The following is a 17,772-nucleotide window of genomic DNA, read 5'->3' on the forward strand; positions in this document are numbered from 1 at the left end:
AAACTTTGGAGGGTGAGGTCTTCGACTGCACCCCTGACTACTTGGCTACACAACCTTGGAACACCGTTCTAGTCCATATTCCATTGAATGTTCTCTACTAAAACCTCCCTTAGATGGTTTCCAACTAGCTCATAGCGCACCTGAAATATCTCTTGCCTAATCTGATCTTACTTTACCGCTCTATAGCGTTTCCTGTAGCTAGGCATGACATCCCTTCCATGTACCTAATCTGAACTTAGCATTTCTTGCTTTGCATACTGATGAGTGGCTCATCAGTCCAATCGCTTGACCTGGTATCAGCCAATAGCCTCCTCCTAGTAGGGTCTGCCTAGTATATGCCATTGGCATAAGGCTACACCTCCAAAATTAAGCTTCTATGACTAGGAACTAGGAACCGTGCCCAAGGACCTCTTGACTGCCATTGTCACCAATCACTATACGACCTCGTCCACTATACAGCTTCACCTTAATGGTCTACAAAATCCACCCCATTGGCTAGGACAATAACCTACCAAGTTTTCTTGTCATTGTGCACAGTATTCCAGTTCAAATTATTATTAAAGCTCATAAATACAAAATGATCCATCATTTTAATAACACATAGGCTTTTGAGTAAACTAACATATACCTTTTGGATTAAAGTGCTTCATGTACAATTATTTTAATATCAGTATTTCCTCCAGTTTAGCGATAATGCCACCTAAGGAGGCTCATGAGGAGGCCAAAATAAAAATCAAATATTGAAAAAAGGACATAACCAAAATGACAACAAAAGTAGAACAAACTGATGCAGTTCACAACTCTGGAACCTAAAGTCAAAGAATACATGCTGTATCCTATCTCTTGAACTTTGACGGGAATGAATAAAATTGAGTGTCAGGGAGATCTGGTAGGATGCTGTGTCAGGTGGGTTTCTGATATTTTAGGGCTAGAGGAAGGTTTTAAAGGCTAAACATGTCCGTATGTGAAGCAAAATGGGTTAACACAAAATGTTATATTCAGAACAAATCCATACACAATAAACGTTTGCTAGGATCATTAGTCTGTGGCTAATATGTGGCTGCAATGGTGTACCAATTAGCCAAGGGCATCTAGACAACCAACAATGTAATGAAGTAAGCACTACGCTAGCCATGAAAAAAACTTGCAGAATGGTTATTTCTCCATTGCATGGTGCCTAGAAATCCTCTAAGATTTCTGTAAGGACTGACCACCACCATATTCACTTCTCTCTTCCTGCCACCCTTAAAACCACGACACCAATCAATCCTTCGCCACCTGCCCTCGCTTGAAGTGCATGTAAACTAATAAAAAACAATATTCTGCCCTAGCGATCGATTGCGGCCCATAAACCCTCATTCTCCAAGGACCCCACGGCCTTGGCAGATCTCTACAATCAGACTATCAAAGAAGCAATAGATGCTATTGCCCCGCTGGGAAAAAAGAAAGTGAAAAGAAAACTTCACTCCAATTCTTGGTTCACAACTGAACTTAAAGAAATCCGCTCCCTCAAACTCATAGCGCTCAGAAATTGCCAAACACAGAGGAAACCACCCTACTGGCATACATGAAACTTGCCACCCACTACAAAAAAAGCATCATAGCAGCCAAATCCACCTCCTATAACTCAAGAATTACCAATGCCAAATCTGAATGAACTATTTGCCATGTTTAAGGAACTAGCATCCCCAGACACCAATATCCAATATCTCGTAAAAGATCAATCCTGATGCTCGGGCATCCAGTCTGCTATGCTCAATAATATTGAATGCCTACAAAGTAAAATCAAAGCACATGCCACTGCCCTACCTAAGTCGGACCCGCCCACCCTACCACCTGTCAATCCTCACTCCACAGAAGAAGAAAAACATTTTACATTCAGAAATGTGTCTGAAGTAGAAGTAATTGCCATCCGGAAAAACATTAAACCATCCAATTGTAAGGGTGATATCTGCCCGGGTTAACCTCATCAATAATAGTGCAGACGCTAACGCCATTCCTAACCGCATTCATAAATGCCTCTTTCTCCGTCAGCACTGCCCCAGCATGCCCTAAGGAGGCTTGGGTTCGCCCACTCCTAAAGAAACCTTCCCTAGAGCCAGAGTCAACAAACAACTATAGACCCATCAACACTGTACCCTTTCTGTTAAAAATCCTGGACAAAGCTGCCTACAATCAGATCCCACATTTCCTAAAATCTAACATCATCTTAGGGAAAAGGCAGGCAGGTTTCCGCCCGGGTCACAGGACTGAAACTGCGCTTCTGGATCTTAAAAACCAACTAGGGGAAATAATGGATGAAGGAAGCCTGCCCTCCTCCTCCTCCTCGACCTGTCTGCAGCATTTGATGTGGTGTACCACTCGACCCTCTGCAGACAACTCACTAACACAGACCAATTCTCTGAAGAAGCTACTGCCTGGGTTACCTCATTTCTTGACGAGGGAGCCATGAAAGTATTCTCAGAGCAAGTTTGTGCAAATCCTGCTACCGTACACTGAGGAGTCCCACAGGGCTCCTGCACATCTCCGACATTGAACAATCTATTCACCCTACTGCTCTTCAAAGACTTGGACAATCTCAGCATAGCTTACACGATTTATGCTGATGATACCCAAATGCTCATCCCCCTGACTGGCTCTTATGGGCAGAAGCATTATGTAACATCTACTCCACCATTCAAGCTTGGATGGCAGCCAATGGGCTATGTCTCAATGGGGATAAAACGGAGCTCCTCATAATAGGCACCAACGAAACGCTCACCAAACTAGACGAACAGTACAATTCCTTCAGCATTGACAATTCCCAAATTCCGGTCTCAGCAGCAGTCAAAACCCTTCGGGTGTACATTGACTCGATGCTCTCAATGACGTACCAAGCCAGCGCCACTGCCACCTCAGCGGCCTTCATGGCTAAACTAATAAATGCGGTCAAACCATACTTATCCGCCGCAAATTGCCTCTCCATCGCCAACGCCAACATTGGAGCCACATTAGACTATTGTAACTTCTTATTTTCAGGCACATCCACCAAAAATCTGAACCGACTCCAAGTGATTCAAAATAATGCATTCAGGGCTGCCCTCAGTATCCCCAAAAGATAGCACATCACCAGAGCCTGACAAAAAGCACACTGGCTGACAGTCAAAGAAAGAATACTCTTCAAGACGCTGTCCTTAACACACACATGTCTCTCACTCACAGCACCCCCTTGACAGAGAAAATCACCAGAGCAACATCAGCCAGACCCATAAATTCACACCAGGCCAACCAGTTAAAAGTCCCCACCTTCACAAGGGCCAAAGCAGGAGGGACCTGCTTCACGATCCTTGTGCCCAAGTATTTGAACGCCCTCCTCCCAACCCTTCGATACAAGACATCATATCCAGCCTTCCGCAAACCGCTGAAAACTGAACTCTTCAACTAGCTCATCCGAAGATTCTCTAGTCCTCACGCCCCCAGGACTCTCTGCCCTCACAGGATTAAATGGATTCTGCAAATGTCGTTATATGTGTCTTAGTTTAGTCGACTGTATATGTTCACTGTTGTTCTCACCTGTCTGGCTATGGTTTAATGTAACTAAGAACCACAGACAGGTGGTCCTGTCATTTTCTTTGTAACTAAGTAAGCACTGCTTTAACAGCGCCATGATGCCCCAGGCTGCTTTGTGCACTTTATACATTCAAATAAATAAATACATCTCAGAGACAGCATGGAAAAAAGGACTCTTTTGATCAGTCTGAGGCACATCCAGTATCGGAAAATCCAAATATTACATGAGCGCCGGCATCCAGGCATTAAAAGTCTCATCTGTGGCAACATCCATGTGTCCCCGGACAACCCTAAGTAATACTTTTAGCAGTGACTGCAGTTGGGTGGTGGATGCTTCAGCAGCGGAGGCTGCAGTGGAGAAATTGGTGACAAAAGTGGTGGTAATGGAGCTAACACCTGAGGGGGGTGAACAGGATCACTCCTAATACCTGGGGGACAGTGGCTTGCAGCTCACCAAACGACCCATGGCAGCTGGGGTTTGGCTGGCATGAACACTCCCCTCTTTAAAATATTGCTTCATAGAATTGGAGTGAATGAGATCCTGAAACCTCTCAAAAAGATGGCAAAGCAGAGCCCTTAGGGGCCCAGGTGCTTTGGGGAATTGAAAGCAGAAGAGGCAAGTAACCCCCGAACACTGGGAGACCAATCCACTCTGAACGAAAAAGGAGGAAGAACCAGCAAACACAGTGGGGCTAGGGGAAGATAACTATCAAAGTCACCTGCTCCTGTAGTGTGCAACACTGCTGCAGAGGCATCACCTTGTCTCTGAACCTGATACAGGTACCATAGGGAGACGGTGCGCCTTTGTATCCCGTAACTACATCAAGGTGATGGGGCACAGGAACCTCGCAATCTTCAGTGGATTGGTGTGCAAAAGTTGCTGGCGCCAGAAACTCTTGTGACACAGTGATAGGCCCAGGTTGGTCCTCAGGATGGTGGGGTTGATGGGGGCCAGTGCCCAGAGTGTGAGACCTCACAGAGAACAAAGTCCCCTCTGATCTAAGCCTAAAATCCCTTAGGAGCCTTGGTGCAAGCACCGGTACCAGCCTCCTGCTGATGCGGTGGCTAGGCGCCTTAGACTTGTGACAACCCTTTCCAACCATGTCTACTCCCGGAAAGGATTTGCTTGACTGGGTTGCAGAGGGGAAAAAAAAGGTTTGCCTACCTTCCTCAAAGCTACCTACTTCCTGGACGATCTCCCAGTGCACCCGCCAGTGCTTCAGCGACTTCTGTGAAAGTGCGTCACAGAGTACACAGGTATCGCAGCAGTGAAGAGGCCCCAACCACATAGTCTAAGGGTCCGTCACTGAGAAAGACCTGTAACAACCCATGCAATCATCTGGCATAAAAGGAGAAGGAACCAAGGTCAGTGCGGGGAAAAAGAAAAAGATACTGCAGAGAAGCAGCAAACTGAAGAAGAGAAACTGCATAAGGTGTCCAACCCATCCGATGCAGAGAAAGCGACTGAGGACTTGGAGCAAGTGGAGGCGGAGTCAATGGCGTGGCCACGTTACACGCATGCAGCCCGCATCTGTGGTCACATTTAAAAAAAAATATATATATATATATTATTATATAAAAGGCTTATTATAAACCTTTTACCATATTAGACAAGTATAAACAAATGAATTTATAGTGACATTGACATTATATAAATGACGAAACAAACATTCCCAACAATCCAATTCCATATTCTCATGTAAATTCACAAATATGCCCTCCAAGATCTCCATATTCTGAATGGAAGTGCGAATGATGCTTTGGCTCCAAATGTTAATGTTGACATGACTCATTTTGTAAAAATTCCAAGATGGGGAGCAAGGAGTAACAGCTATACTGCCGCAATAGAGTAAGCCCTTGAGCAGCCAGACTGTTGACCGTTGCTCTTAAAACGTTCTCTCTCACAGTGTCTCTCAAGCTAGTGTTCAGATATATACCCAAACACGTGAAGGTTTCCACCTTCTGTAAGGGCTCTTGATTTAACCACCATTCAAAGCCACTCTTTCCTTTGCCCTGATATGACTGAAAAATGTAAATTTGCGATTTTACTGAGTTTACCTTCAAACCATTCCCTTCCACATATACTTGCAGTAAGTCGAGCTGGCGCTGCAAACCAATCGGTGTATGGCCCAAAAGCACCAGATTATCCGTGTTCAGCATCCAGCCCAGAGCCATTCTATTCAATCTCATCGGGAAGGATCGTGTTCTTCCCAAAATATCGCCCAGATGTGAAATAAACAGATTGAGGGCTGGTGCCAATGGGCATCCCTGCTTCAGGCCCTTAAAAGTTTTTATCGGCCTTGATGGGCGACCAGCAAAATTCAATCTAACTCTCAGCGAAATAGAGGTGTATGGCCTTAATGGCTTGCAGCAAATTGAAAGGGAACCCCCAATTCCACATTTTTAAAGTGGAAGAGCATGTTGCTGTGCTGAAGCTCCAGTCCACAGGAACTCCCATATGTATGGAGGAAAGAGGACAACACATAGCAGTATAATTGGTTACTGTGAACACAAATGGCTGAGGACACACCTCATGAGCTCAGCTCACAAAATAATCCTGCCCGTTTGTATCAGTTCACTCCCTTATGTCTCCACCTTCTGCTATCTCTACATTCTCAAATTCATATCTTGAACTAAAGCTTAAGCTCCTACGGCCCTAATTTTTACATCCCACTTCAAGCATTGAAGTCCACATTACCACACCATTGCAAAAGAATCGTCACAAATCTAAAGGCAAATTAATTGGCTTCCTATTCACTTTAGAGAACTTTTCAGGTGGAACTGGGTCACTTATGAAGCAACCTCTGATAAAGCATCATCCTATCCTATCTGGTCTCTCAGCAATAATCACTTGCAATACATAACCATATTCATCCTACTTGACCGTTCAGGGTCAGGAATGTCAGACTCACAACTCAATACAGTCTTCTCAGGATTTTACCTTTTATTATGAACAAAATTATAACTAAAATCCTAACTAAGCCTACTCTACCTACCAGGGGATTCCCTACCTATTCTAAGATCATGGCAGAATCTCCTAGCATGCACAAAATCAACCCTCACACTAAACAAACATTCAAAGCAACATAAATTAAAGGTTACCAAACACCCAGTGTCTTGGATGACCTCGAGGTCCTGGGCAGATCCTGCTCCCCCAGGAATGTCCCAAAGTCAATTTCCTACCAGGAACAAAAAAGTCTTAACCAAAGTCTTGAAAAGTTCCAAAGAAACAAAAAATTCACATAAATAAAATCCAATGGAAAAAGTCTTTTCTTTGCTTGGTTAAAATATTCTTCCTTACAGTTCCCACAGAGAAAATGATAGCACCAATGGAGTATCCTGGATGACTTCCTTCCAGGAAAGAATAGATTAAGTTTAACACAAAAGTACCTCTTCCACTTTGACAACTTATCTGCGGCGTTTTATGTAAAATGTTTGTCAGGATGCTTTTGCCTCAGGTGTGCTCCTCTCTCAGCTACTCCATTCTGCGATAGAACTGCGAGAGCAGGCTCCCTTGCCCCACAGTTTCAGCTGCTACTTCTTCCAGCTTTTATAGTTCTGACAAAATGTTGCCAGCCACAGTCCTGCTAGCTCTAATACAACTTCTGCGATTAGGTATTTTGCTGCTCCAACTGCAACTTCAAGATAAGCAATTTCAACAAGGCATCTTCTACCTCCACAGATTGGCAAGCAACTCTTCCTTCTATGCCATGAGCAAGGGTAGCCTATTTGCCTGTCTTGCAGCTACCATAGAATCTGCTTCTAGCTTCTAGATCACTTCTTCCAAATAGTCTCTGCCACTTCTGTGAACAAACACCCAGCTCTCTTTCACAGATGCGTATACACCTCTCCTTCAACGGCTACCCCAAAGTTGTTTTGCCATTTTCCAGCTTTGGAGGAAGATTCTTGGGTAACAGTGAATTGAACAACTTTAAAACACTGGTGTACAGTTCTTACATGCGCAGGATTAACTTTTATAAAGTTCACTCCGTGGGCTTGAGTAATGCTTGTTACAGCTTCAGCTACTTCTACGATTTCTGTTTCAGCATTTAAGGAGTTACATGATACATTACTCACCGTAATCGTATTTCTGATGCTTGTATCTGCTTAGATTCACATGCTGTGCATAGGCCGACATCTAGTGGAAGCTGCGGAGTATTACAGTTTGTTTTTCGAAACTCGAAAATGGGCGTCAACACAGGGCGTGCCAGTAATACTATCCCTAGTGTGACGTCCACTGTACCCAAGATCCCTCAGGCGTCTAGGATCCTCAGATTGTATTTTTCGGACATGAGGAAGCATGAGGAGTAGCGTGAGTACAGATAATCCAAGCAGATAGACAGAAAGGTAAGACTACAAGCAATCATAAGCCTTCTCTCGGAGGGGAGGAAGGGTGGGTCGCATGTGAATCTAAGCAGATACAAGCATCAGAAATACGATTACGGTGAGTAATGTATCCCTTCTGAGGCTTGTGGAATCTGCTTAGATCACATGCTGTGCATAGATTAGCGAGCAGTACCAGAAGAAGGAGGTGGGATGTGAGAAGGGTCATGAGCAAATAAGTGTCTTAGAACCGCTTGTCCCACTTGTGTATATGTCTTGGAATGGGTGTCAATGCAGTAATGCTGAGTAAAAGTGTGAATAGAGCTCCAAGTAGCTGCTTTGCAAATGGTGTCGAGGGGAACATTTGCAATGAAAGCCAGAGTGGCCCCAATGCCTCTAGTAGAGTGGGCCCTTGGCGTAAAAGGCAGAGTCTTTTCAGAGAGTGAGTAACACAGCTGGATACAGTTAATAATCCACTTCGAGATGGCGCCTTTAGAGATGCGATCCCCCTCTCTGCCTGTAGCTACGGAGACAAACAGTTGATCTGTTTTTCTTAGCGGTATGGTTTTATTTACATAGTAGAGGACCGCCCTACGCACATTTAGGGTGTGTAGTTTCACCTCAGCCGAGCTTTGCGGGTTCTGGAAGAAAGCCGGAAGCTCGATGGACTGGTTTACATGGAATTTTGATATAAATTTAGGTGAGAACCTAGGGTGTGTGTGTAAAACCAGTTTGTCTTTATGGATAGTAAAGAAGGGATCCTGCACAGACAGAGCCTGAATTTCACTGACCCTTCTTATAGAAGTAATGGCTACTAAGAAGGCCGTTTTATAAGTCAGGTGTTTGAGACTGCTTTTATGCACGGGTTCGAAAGGGGAGCCCCATGAGCTTAGCTAGCACCACATTAAGGTCCCACCCTGGCGGTGGGTTTGAAATAGGAGGAGGAAGTCTCTTTACTCCTTCCATGAAGGCTTTAACTACTGGTACTTTCCACCACGACACCTTGCTATGGGAAGTGGTGTAAGCCGAGAGGGCTGCCAGGTGTACTTTCAGTGAGATAAAAACCAATCCTGCATCTAGCAGGTGGAGCATGTATGTAACAATGTTGGAAGGAGTGCAATCAACCGGGTTGATTTGTCTACTCTGGCACCAGATAACGAACCTCTTCCACTTGTGAAAGTAACAGTGCCTTGTGTTTGGTTTCCTAGATTCCTTTAGGATGTCCATACATCTCTGTGGCAAATTGAGATGTCCAAACTCTATGACCTCAGGAGCCATGCTGCCAGGTTCATTGAGTTGGGTTGCTGGTGCACTGTTTGACCTTGTTGCTGGGACAGTAGGTTGTACCAGGCTGGAAGTTTGATGGGCTCGCACACCGCCATCCTGCGTAGGTGTGGGAACCACGGTTGTCTCGCCCACATAGGAGCAACTAGGATGAGCGTCATCGATTCCTTGTTCATCTTGTTAACCACTTTCCTGATGAGAGGAGTTGGTGGAAACGCATACGCAAACATCCCTGACCAGTTCATCCACAGGGCGTTCCCCTGGGAGTGTGGTTGGGGGAACCTGGATGCAAATCCTGGGCATTGTTTGTTTTCGCTTGTGGCGAATAAGTCTATAGTGGGGAAACCCCACTGAGAGAAGAGATCTTCTACGACCTCTCTGTGAAGAACCCATTTGTGTTCCTCTGGGAGGGAGTCTCTGCTCAGAGCATCCGCTAGGGAATTGAGCTCCCCTGGAACATGTTGCGATGACAGGAAGATGTTCCGTCTGAGTGCCCATATCCAGATTTTCTGGGCAAGCTTGGACAGATTTGGCGAGCGAGTCCCTCCTTGCTTGTTCAGGTAGAACATGGCTGTAGTGCTTTCCGTCCGGATCTGCACTGACAGGTTTAGTAGATGGGGCTCGAACGCCTGAAGCGCTCTGAATACTGCCAGAAGCTCTAGCAGGTTGATGTGGTTCCTGGCCACTGAGTGAGACCAGAGACCCTGAGCTGTGTGGTGGAGATGGTGAGCTCCCCACCCCGTCAGGCATGCATCTGTAGTAACTACTGCCTGTACTTCGGGATCGTAAAAGGGTTTTCCCTTTGCGAGATTCTCTCTTGTCCACCAGCGTAGGCTTTGCGCCAGTGTTGGCGAAACGACCACTAGATCGTCCCACTGACCACTTGCCTGAGACCACTGTTTCCTGCACTGTTCCCCTGCATGGGACGCATGCGCAGGCGCGCGTGGGGGACCAGGTAAATGCATGACGCCATCATGCCTAGTAATCGCATTGTCTTGCGTACCGTTATTTGTTGACAGGACTGATAATGCGGAATTTGCAGTAGTATATTCTGAATTCTTTCTTCTGAAGGAAAGGTCAACCCCTCCTGTGTATCTAGGATTGCTCCTAGGAATTGTTTTGAGGTGCTTGGCACCAGGCTTGACTTCTTCTCGTTGATTGAGAAGCCTAATTCGTGGAGGAGGTCGATAGTCCTCTGAATGTTTGTCCTGCAAATTCCTGGGGTTTCCCCCGTTATGAGCCAGTCGTCCAGATAAGGGTACACTGGGATTGCCTCCCTGCGTAGGTGTGCAGCCGCCACCGCCAGTACCTTGGTGAATACCCTTGGTGCTGAAGCTATCCCGAAGGGCAGTACCTTGAATTGGTAGTGGCGACTGTCCACCTTGAAGCGCAAGTATTTTCTGTGCGCTGGGAGCATGGAAATATGAAAATAAGCACCTTTCATATCCAAGGTTGCCAAGTAATCCCCCTTTTTTTAGGAGGGGGATTACTTCTTGTAGCGTGGTCATATGAAATGTTTGGGGCTTGACATACTTGTTGGCAGGCCGTAAGTCCAATACTGGGCGCATTGTCAAGTCTTTCTTTGTCACAAGGAAGTAAGTTGAATAGATACCCTTGTTTACCTGGTGTCCCTGGACGAGTTCTATCGCGTCCTTTTCTAGCAGAATGGCGATCTCCTCGAGGAGAATTTTCTGATGTTCTAGGGAGTGTACTTTTTGTCGTGGAGGATGGTTCCGGGGACGCTGTAGTAGTTCTATACAGTACCCTGAGGATACTGTTGACAGCACCCATCTGTCTGATGTGATCCCTTCCCAAGCCTGGGTGAAGTTTGAAATGCGTCCCCCTACTGGGGTTGTGTGAGAAGGGACTCTGAACTGAGCGTCACTGCTTTGGTGGAGGCGTGCCGCCTCCCTTGCTGGGGCTGCCTCTGCCTTTACCACAACCTCTCCTATTACCCCTGCCGTAACCCTGGGTAGACTGTTGGTTGTTGTTCCACTGTGTACCCTGCCCCTGGGAATAGTTAGATCCTCTCTGGGAATTTTGGCCGCGTGGGCGACGAAAATTACTATTCCCTCTCTGGTTGGGGGGTTTATTGGTTAGCTGGCCAAGGGATTTGAGTGTCTCGTATTCGTCCTTGGCATTTTTCAGTGCGTCTTTGACCGCCTTCCCAAACAACAGATCGGCTTCTACCGGTTTGTCCAACAATGATGCCTGAGTTTCTGTCTTAAAACCAGACTGCCGTAACCACGCATGTCTCTTGATAACAGTACCTTCTGCTATCAATCTGCCTGCGATGTCCGCGGCGTCGAAGGTTGCTTTCAAAATGCAACCAGACACGGCTCTACCCTGTGCGGAAATCCGAGCTAATTGGCCCTTTAACGGTTCAGGAGCAGAGGCTATGAGAGGCGCGACTTCTTCCCACTGATGGCAGTAGTAGCTGGCCAACAGGGTGGTGGAGTTAGCAATCCTTGCTTGATTGGCGGACGTTGAGGCTACCTTCCTGCCAAAACCGTATAGTTTTTTGCTCTCCTTGTCGGGAGGAGCTTCTGACGAAGACAAGGGTGTTCCAGCCCTCTTACGGGTGTTGGTAACAACCAGGGAGTCTGGCTTCAGATGTCCTCTTATATAGAGAGGGTCAGACTGGGCTGCCCTGAAAAGTTTTTCAACCCTGGGATTGACTGCTCTGGTGAGGTTTGGGTTCACCAGGGACGGATCTATTCTCCGCTGGATGGATTTAAGGATAGGGATGGTCTGGGCAACCAGCCTCCTTTCTCCCACCAACTCCTCTGCGAAGTCCCTTTCCTCCTGTACACCGTGGGTGTCAATGTGAAAATGTTCTGCTGCGCGAGCGAGAACCTCATTTAGGAGGGGCTGGTTATCGACCGGGGAGTCGGTAACCGGGGCTTCGTTCTCTACCGGGGAATCTACTCTGTATGTTTCCGGGTCATCCTCTTCTTCATCTTGGTCCTCATCATCCCCATAGTATCCCTTCCCGGTTTGCTCTTCCATCATATCAAACTCTTGGTCTCCAGCAAGGAAAGGCTCTCCTTGATACCTAGAGTATGGTGTTGTGTAAGGTTGTACCTCGAAGGGTTCAGACCTCATCTGGGTTTCAAACCGGGCCTTTTTACATAGGGGGATAGGATCAGTAGAGCCTGAGGGTGTGGCCCCTTGTGGATCATACGAGAGGAAATGTTCAGGATTTTTATCATAAAAATCAGCCAAGCAAGACATTCTTGACATGACTCTATCTATGTCATCACTGGACCATTTCTTGGAACTGGGAATGACTTTCTCAGGCAGTCTAAGGGATTTATCCTGAGTAACCTTGCTGGTTGTGGACCTATCAGCAGACCTGGACTTGTCTGTCTGTTTAGGGGGGTTGGATTGTCTTACAGGTGTGGAAGAATGTGCAGGTAGTTTCTTCTGCTGTTTTCCCCCCTCCCTGTGCGTAGAAAAATGTTTTCCCTGTCCCTTGGAGTTCTTCGACGCCTGGCGTCGGGGATCGGGAGAGGGGTCTCTGTCCTTCGAGCGTGGGGCCTCGCTGGTCTTAATTGCGGGCTCCGCCTCCTGGAGTGCGGCCTGGGGATGGAAGTCGTCTTCGTCCTCCGACGATCGAACTTCGGTTAGCCTAGGGAGCGAGGCACTCTTGGCAAGAGTGGATGATTGCCTTGCGTCATGCGGCGATCTCGATCGAGAGCGCCCAGAGGACACCGAGTCGGACCGTTCTGTCTGTGCCTCTTTCCGAGAACTCGACGTCGTCAAGTCTCGGTTGGACTTAGTGTGTTTAGTGTGTGTAGTATGTGAAGCGCTTGCGTCGCCGGGGGTCTTCCCCATAGCCGCCCTGCCGGACGACCTTCCGAGGTCGGGGACCTGCGCTCGGCTGTCTTTCGACGCCGTAATGCCCTCGCCGTCCGAAAGTACGGCGTCGCTGCCATCGCTGAAGGCGCCCTCCGCTGCCATGGCCGCCTGCCTGGCGTGGTGGGCCCAACGCTTCGTCGAACGGTCCTTAAGTGTCTTAGGTTTAAACCTACTACACACTCTGCAGTTCGCTTCGGGGTGGTCCCATGGCAAGCAGAGATTGCACGTGGCATGCCTGTCGACCCAAGGGTATTTGCGGTTGCACTTGGGGCAGAATTGAAAAGAGGTACCCTCCATACGCACCTTGAGGCAGCGGGCTGATAAGTGTAGGAAATGTATAAGGTGTACCTATATACCAAGAGTGTAGAGTATGTACCACCCCCCACTCTCCCTACTTGCAGGGCCGAGGCCAGCGGCCTACCAGGCCCGGGCCGAGGCCAGCGGCCTTCCGAGGCCCAATTCCGTCGTGCAGCAGCCGACGGTCGATTTCTTCTCCAGTCGGCGTCGAGTGTCGAAGTTCGACGTTGGGGTGGGGAAGGATGTCAATAGATTATTATAATGTTATAATTTTAGCAAAAGTATGGCTAAGGCCAGGGGACTCCGCAAGATGCTTCCGACCAGTATGGCGGAAAAAAACAATCTGAGGATCCTAGACGCCTGAGGGATCTTGGGTACAGTGGACGTCACACTAGGGATAGTATTACTGGCAAGCCCTGTGTCGACGCCCATTTTCAAGTTTCGAAAAACAAACTGTAATACTCCACAGCTTCCACTAGTTGTCGGCCTATGCACAGCATGTGATCTAAGCAGATTCCACAAGCCTCAGAAATATATATATATATATATATATATATATATATTCTACTGAAAACAAAATTAACCACACGTGATTTCGTTTCAATCTTGAACTACCACTTCAAAGAGAGACGTGTTCCCACCTTTCGGTCAGCACTCAGCCACCAAAGTATCGGAAAACATTGTCTCACATGCGGCCCCTTTAAACAATACTTGCAACTCTTCAGGAAAGTCAGTTTCACTCTTCAATTAAGTTACCGGGGCATTCTCTGTGTTTAATTGGAGCCATGCTACTGCACGATAAAGTAATGCTGATGTTAGGGAAAAGAAAGGCTTTTATCACACGCGGGCATTTCACATAGGGGCATGTTGCTTCCCCATTAATAAAAGGACTTCCCACTTCTGCAGTTAACTTCTACTCGCTTAGATGTTTATTTATAAAGCGCTCCCGACCCTGGGGTATCTGGGCGCATTACAAGAATATTACATTTCTTAGTTACATCTTCATAAAATTTCAAGGTCACATTAAGGACAAGTTTACAAGAATAGGACTGGGTGGCAAAATGCTTCCGTACATCATCAAACATAGAATATATACAACAAGTTATTTACAAAGGTACAGAAATATATCAAAGGTGTTGCTGCAAGGTCTTAGATTCAGATAACTAATGTTGTGCTAAGTCTTTGGAGGCAAGCCATTGATTGGTGTTTTTCCTGAAGTTGTAGAAGGATTGGTCAGTTATTAAGGCAGTAGGTAGGGAGTTCCAAAGTTGGGCAACCATGACGGGAAAGCTGCTGCCGCCTGCTTTTTTCAATTTGAACCCAGGGACTCTTCGTCAGAAGGAATTGGATGTCAAAGTAGGACGTGTGGAGTTATTTTGGTGAATTTTTCCATGAGGTATTGAGGGGCTGAGTTGTTGAGACATTTGTGAGTCAGGGAGACTGTTTTGAGATGTATTCTGTCCTGGATGGAGAGCCAGTTATTACTTTGTCTGACCCCTGAGATGTGAGGTCTTCTGGAAATACTTAAGGCTGTTCTGAGTGCGTTAGTCTGGAGTATTTGGAGTTTATTGGCAATATATTTGCTTGCGCCTAGGTACAGTGCATTGCAATCTAGTTTTGAAAGTATTAGCGCTCTAGCCAGCGTAATGCAGCTTTCTGTGGACAGAAAGAGTTTACAGGCGTGGATGAGCTTACAATTGTAGGCGGTCGCCGATGCCGTAGCACTGACTTGTTTGCGCAAGTTCAAGGCAGTATCTAAGAAGAACCTCAAGGTTTTTACCTCCTTAGCTACCTTGATGTCATTGCCATCGATGTCGAAAGAGAGGTAGTGATTGTCAAGTTTCTTCCGAGTGGCTGGTGTGCCTAGAAGCAGCAACTCAGTCTTCTCATCATTCAGACACAGACCATGTGAGGCCATCCAGGCCTGAATGATGAGATAGATGTTGTTAACCAGTGCCAGATCTTTGTCATAGTCGCCTGTCAGAGGTAGGAGGATCTGGGTGTCATCTGCATAATTAGTGTAGGTGACACCCAGATCATCAAGGTAATCAAACAATGGGTTGGTAAACACATCATACATTGAAGACGATACACACAATCCTTTGCGAGACTCTGCATGTTATGGGGATAGGAGCAGCTGTTGCCGATGGTGAGAAAACTCTCATGGATCTGTTATTCAGGAAATATTTGATCCATGCCGTGGCTTCTGTGGAGAAGTGGGCCGCTGTTGATAAGTGTTTGCAGAGCACCTTATGATCAACCAGATCAAAAGCAGCTGACAAATCTAATAGGAGTAAGAGGGCAGGTTTCCCTTTATCTTTCAGGTCGTAAATCTGGTTCTTCAGGTCAATCAGAGCTGTTTCAGTGCCATATTGGGGTCTGAAGCCAGATTGACGAAGTCCTAGTAGATTGTTGGTCTCCAGATACGATTGCATCTGGATGTAGCCTGCTTTATCAATGATCTTCAATAGAAAAAGGAATGTTGTGATCGATCGGTCTATATTTTGGGGGGTGCTCGGGTCCAGGGTTGGTTTCTTTAATAGTGGGAGTACCCAAAAGTTTTTTTAAGTTAGTGGAGACCATACAAGTGCAGAAGGATGAATTGATTAGGGTGGTGATAAAAGGAGCTAGTTCACTGCCACCTTCTTTGACTGTCAATGCTGGACAGATATCGCCCTGACATTTATAGGGTTTGGGAGATGCCAAAATGTTTTCCACTTCTAGGGTAGACACTTGGGTGAATTTAAATCGCTGTAGAGGTTTAGGGGGGGTTGGGACGGGATTTCTGGGTGTTGATTTGAGTTGGAAGGTTGCTTTTTTTAGTAGTTATTTTGTTTTGGAGAAGAGAAATCTTGTTAGCTAATGCATCTTGGATCTTGGTGCCCCAAGTTTTATCCTTGTTGCAGTTGTCTGTTATAGGGGTAGGCAATTCCAGTTCTCTTAGGATGACAAAGAGTTCCCTAGTGCTAGAGCTTGCTTTATCAATCCTATCGTTATAGGTGTCACATTTAGCTAGCAGAATTTCTGCTTTATCGTTAGCTAAGATTTTGAGCAGGTTATCTTTGTTGGCTGGGGTAGGGTTATTTTTCCAAGTGGTTTCCCATTTTCTTTTTTAATTTCGCAAGGCTTTGAGTTTAGGTGTGAACCAGGCGTTCAGGTGCGCTTTTGGTTTTCCTTTGCGCAATTTTAGATGGGCGATTTTGTCAAGGGCCAGGGTGACAGAATTGTTATAAAGTTCCACTAATACTGCCGGATCGGAGGATGCAGGCAGATGGTTTAGTATAGGTTGGAGATGGGGCCTGAGTTTGTCCACTGTGATGTTCTGTTTGTTCCTAGTGGAGCTATAAGGTTATTTTTATTAGGAAGTGCACAATCTTGAACATTTAAGGTGAGTAGAAGATGGTCAGTCCAGGGGTATGGTTCGATAGAGGTTATAGTAGTTTCGCAATTGAAGTTGGCTACCCAGTCTAGGGTTCTTCCCTTTTCATGCGTAGGGTAAAGAACTCTTTGTTTGAGGCCTAGCTCTGTCAGGGAATTCGCTAGAGTCAAGGAGGGTAGATCATTAGGGTCGTTAAATCCAAGATTAAAGTCTCCTAACATTAGGATTTGCGAAGATGGCTTAGTATTAGTAGAGAGAAGGGTGATGATATCTTCCTCAAAGGAGCCGATAGGTCCAGGGGGTCTGTAAATCAAGTATGCCGTTATGGTGCAGGAGTTGGTGAGAGGAAGTTTGAATTTCAGCAGTTCGCGGACTTGACAGGGGACTGTGGATATTCTAATTACCAGGGTAGATTTGGCGATAAAGGCAATCCCGCCGCCTCTGGAGGATTCTGTCGGATCTCAGGATTGTATAGTTATCCAGGGGTAGCAATTAATAGGGATGTGCCTGCTGCTGTTATTGCTAGGAAGTCAAATTTCATATCAGTGATCAAATCAGCAATGTCTGCTGCATGAGCAACCAAGGATCTGGCATTGGTCAATGCCCCTTTGATAAATAAAGGGGTGTTGCTTTGAGAGTTGGTGTCCGGTATAGTAGCTGTCATATTAGCTCTGTTGAGATCTTTGTGGATTTTAGGTGGGGCTTTCTTGGGGCCCTATGGTAGGCTCTTTGTGGGAGGTAGGCCGGCAGGTATTTTTTTAACTTTTTGGCCTAATCTCAAGCCAAGTCTAGCATTTCTGACTGATGTAAGGCAAGGGAGGTTGGGCCCCAATATAGGGGAGACACTTGGAGACATTGGGGTGGTGGATAATCTACTGGATGTTATTTCTGGAGGGTTGACATCATGGTTATTGTGGATGTTAAAGGCGTTAGTATCCTGCAAATGTTTAGTGGCTCTAATAGGTGTAGGTATGGTCGTAAGCTTCAAGGGAGGCAGGAATAATGGAGGTTTAATCCTATCCGGCATATTAGGAGGTGGCAGGAATATGATAGGCTTAATCCAATCCATGCTGCCGGTT

General features: G+C 46.3%; 1 protein-coding gene across 3 annotated transcripts in view; it reads right to left on the reverse strand.

The window, feature by feature from the left end:
• SLC38A9 (solute carrier family 38 member 9) overlaps positions 1-17,772 on the reverse strand; it is a 1,177,634-nt gene that overhangs the window by 118,602 nt on the left and 1,041,260 nt on the right. The gene's annotated exons all lie outside the window — the stretch shown is intronic.

Source organism: Ambystoma mexicanum, chromosome 6p (assembly GCF_040938575.1).
Source record: "Ambystoma mexicanum isolate Mex_15411 chromosome 6p, UKY_AmexF1_1, whole genome shotgun sequence".
In the NCBI taxonomy this organism is placed as follows: domain Eukaryota; kingdom Metazoa; phylum Chordata; class Amphibia; order Caudata; family Ambystomatidae; genus Ambystoma; species Ambystoma mexicanum.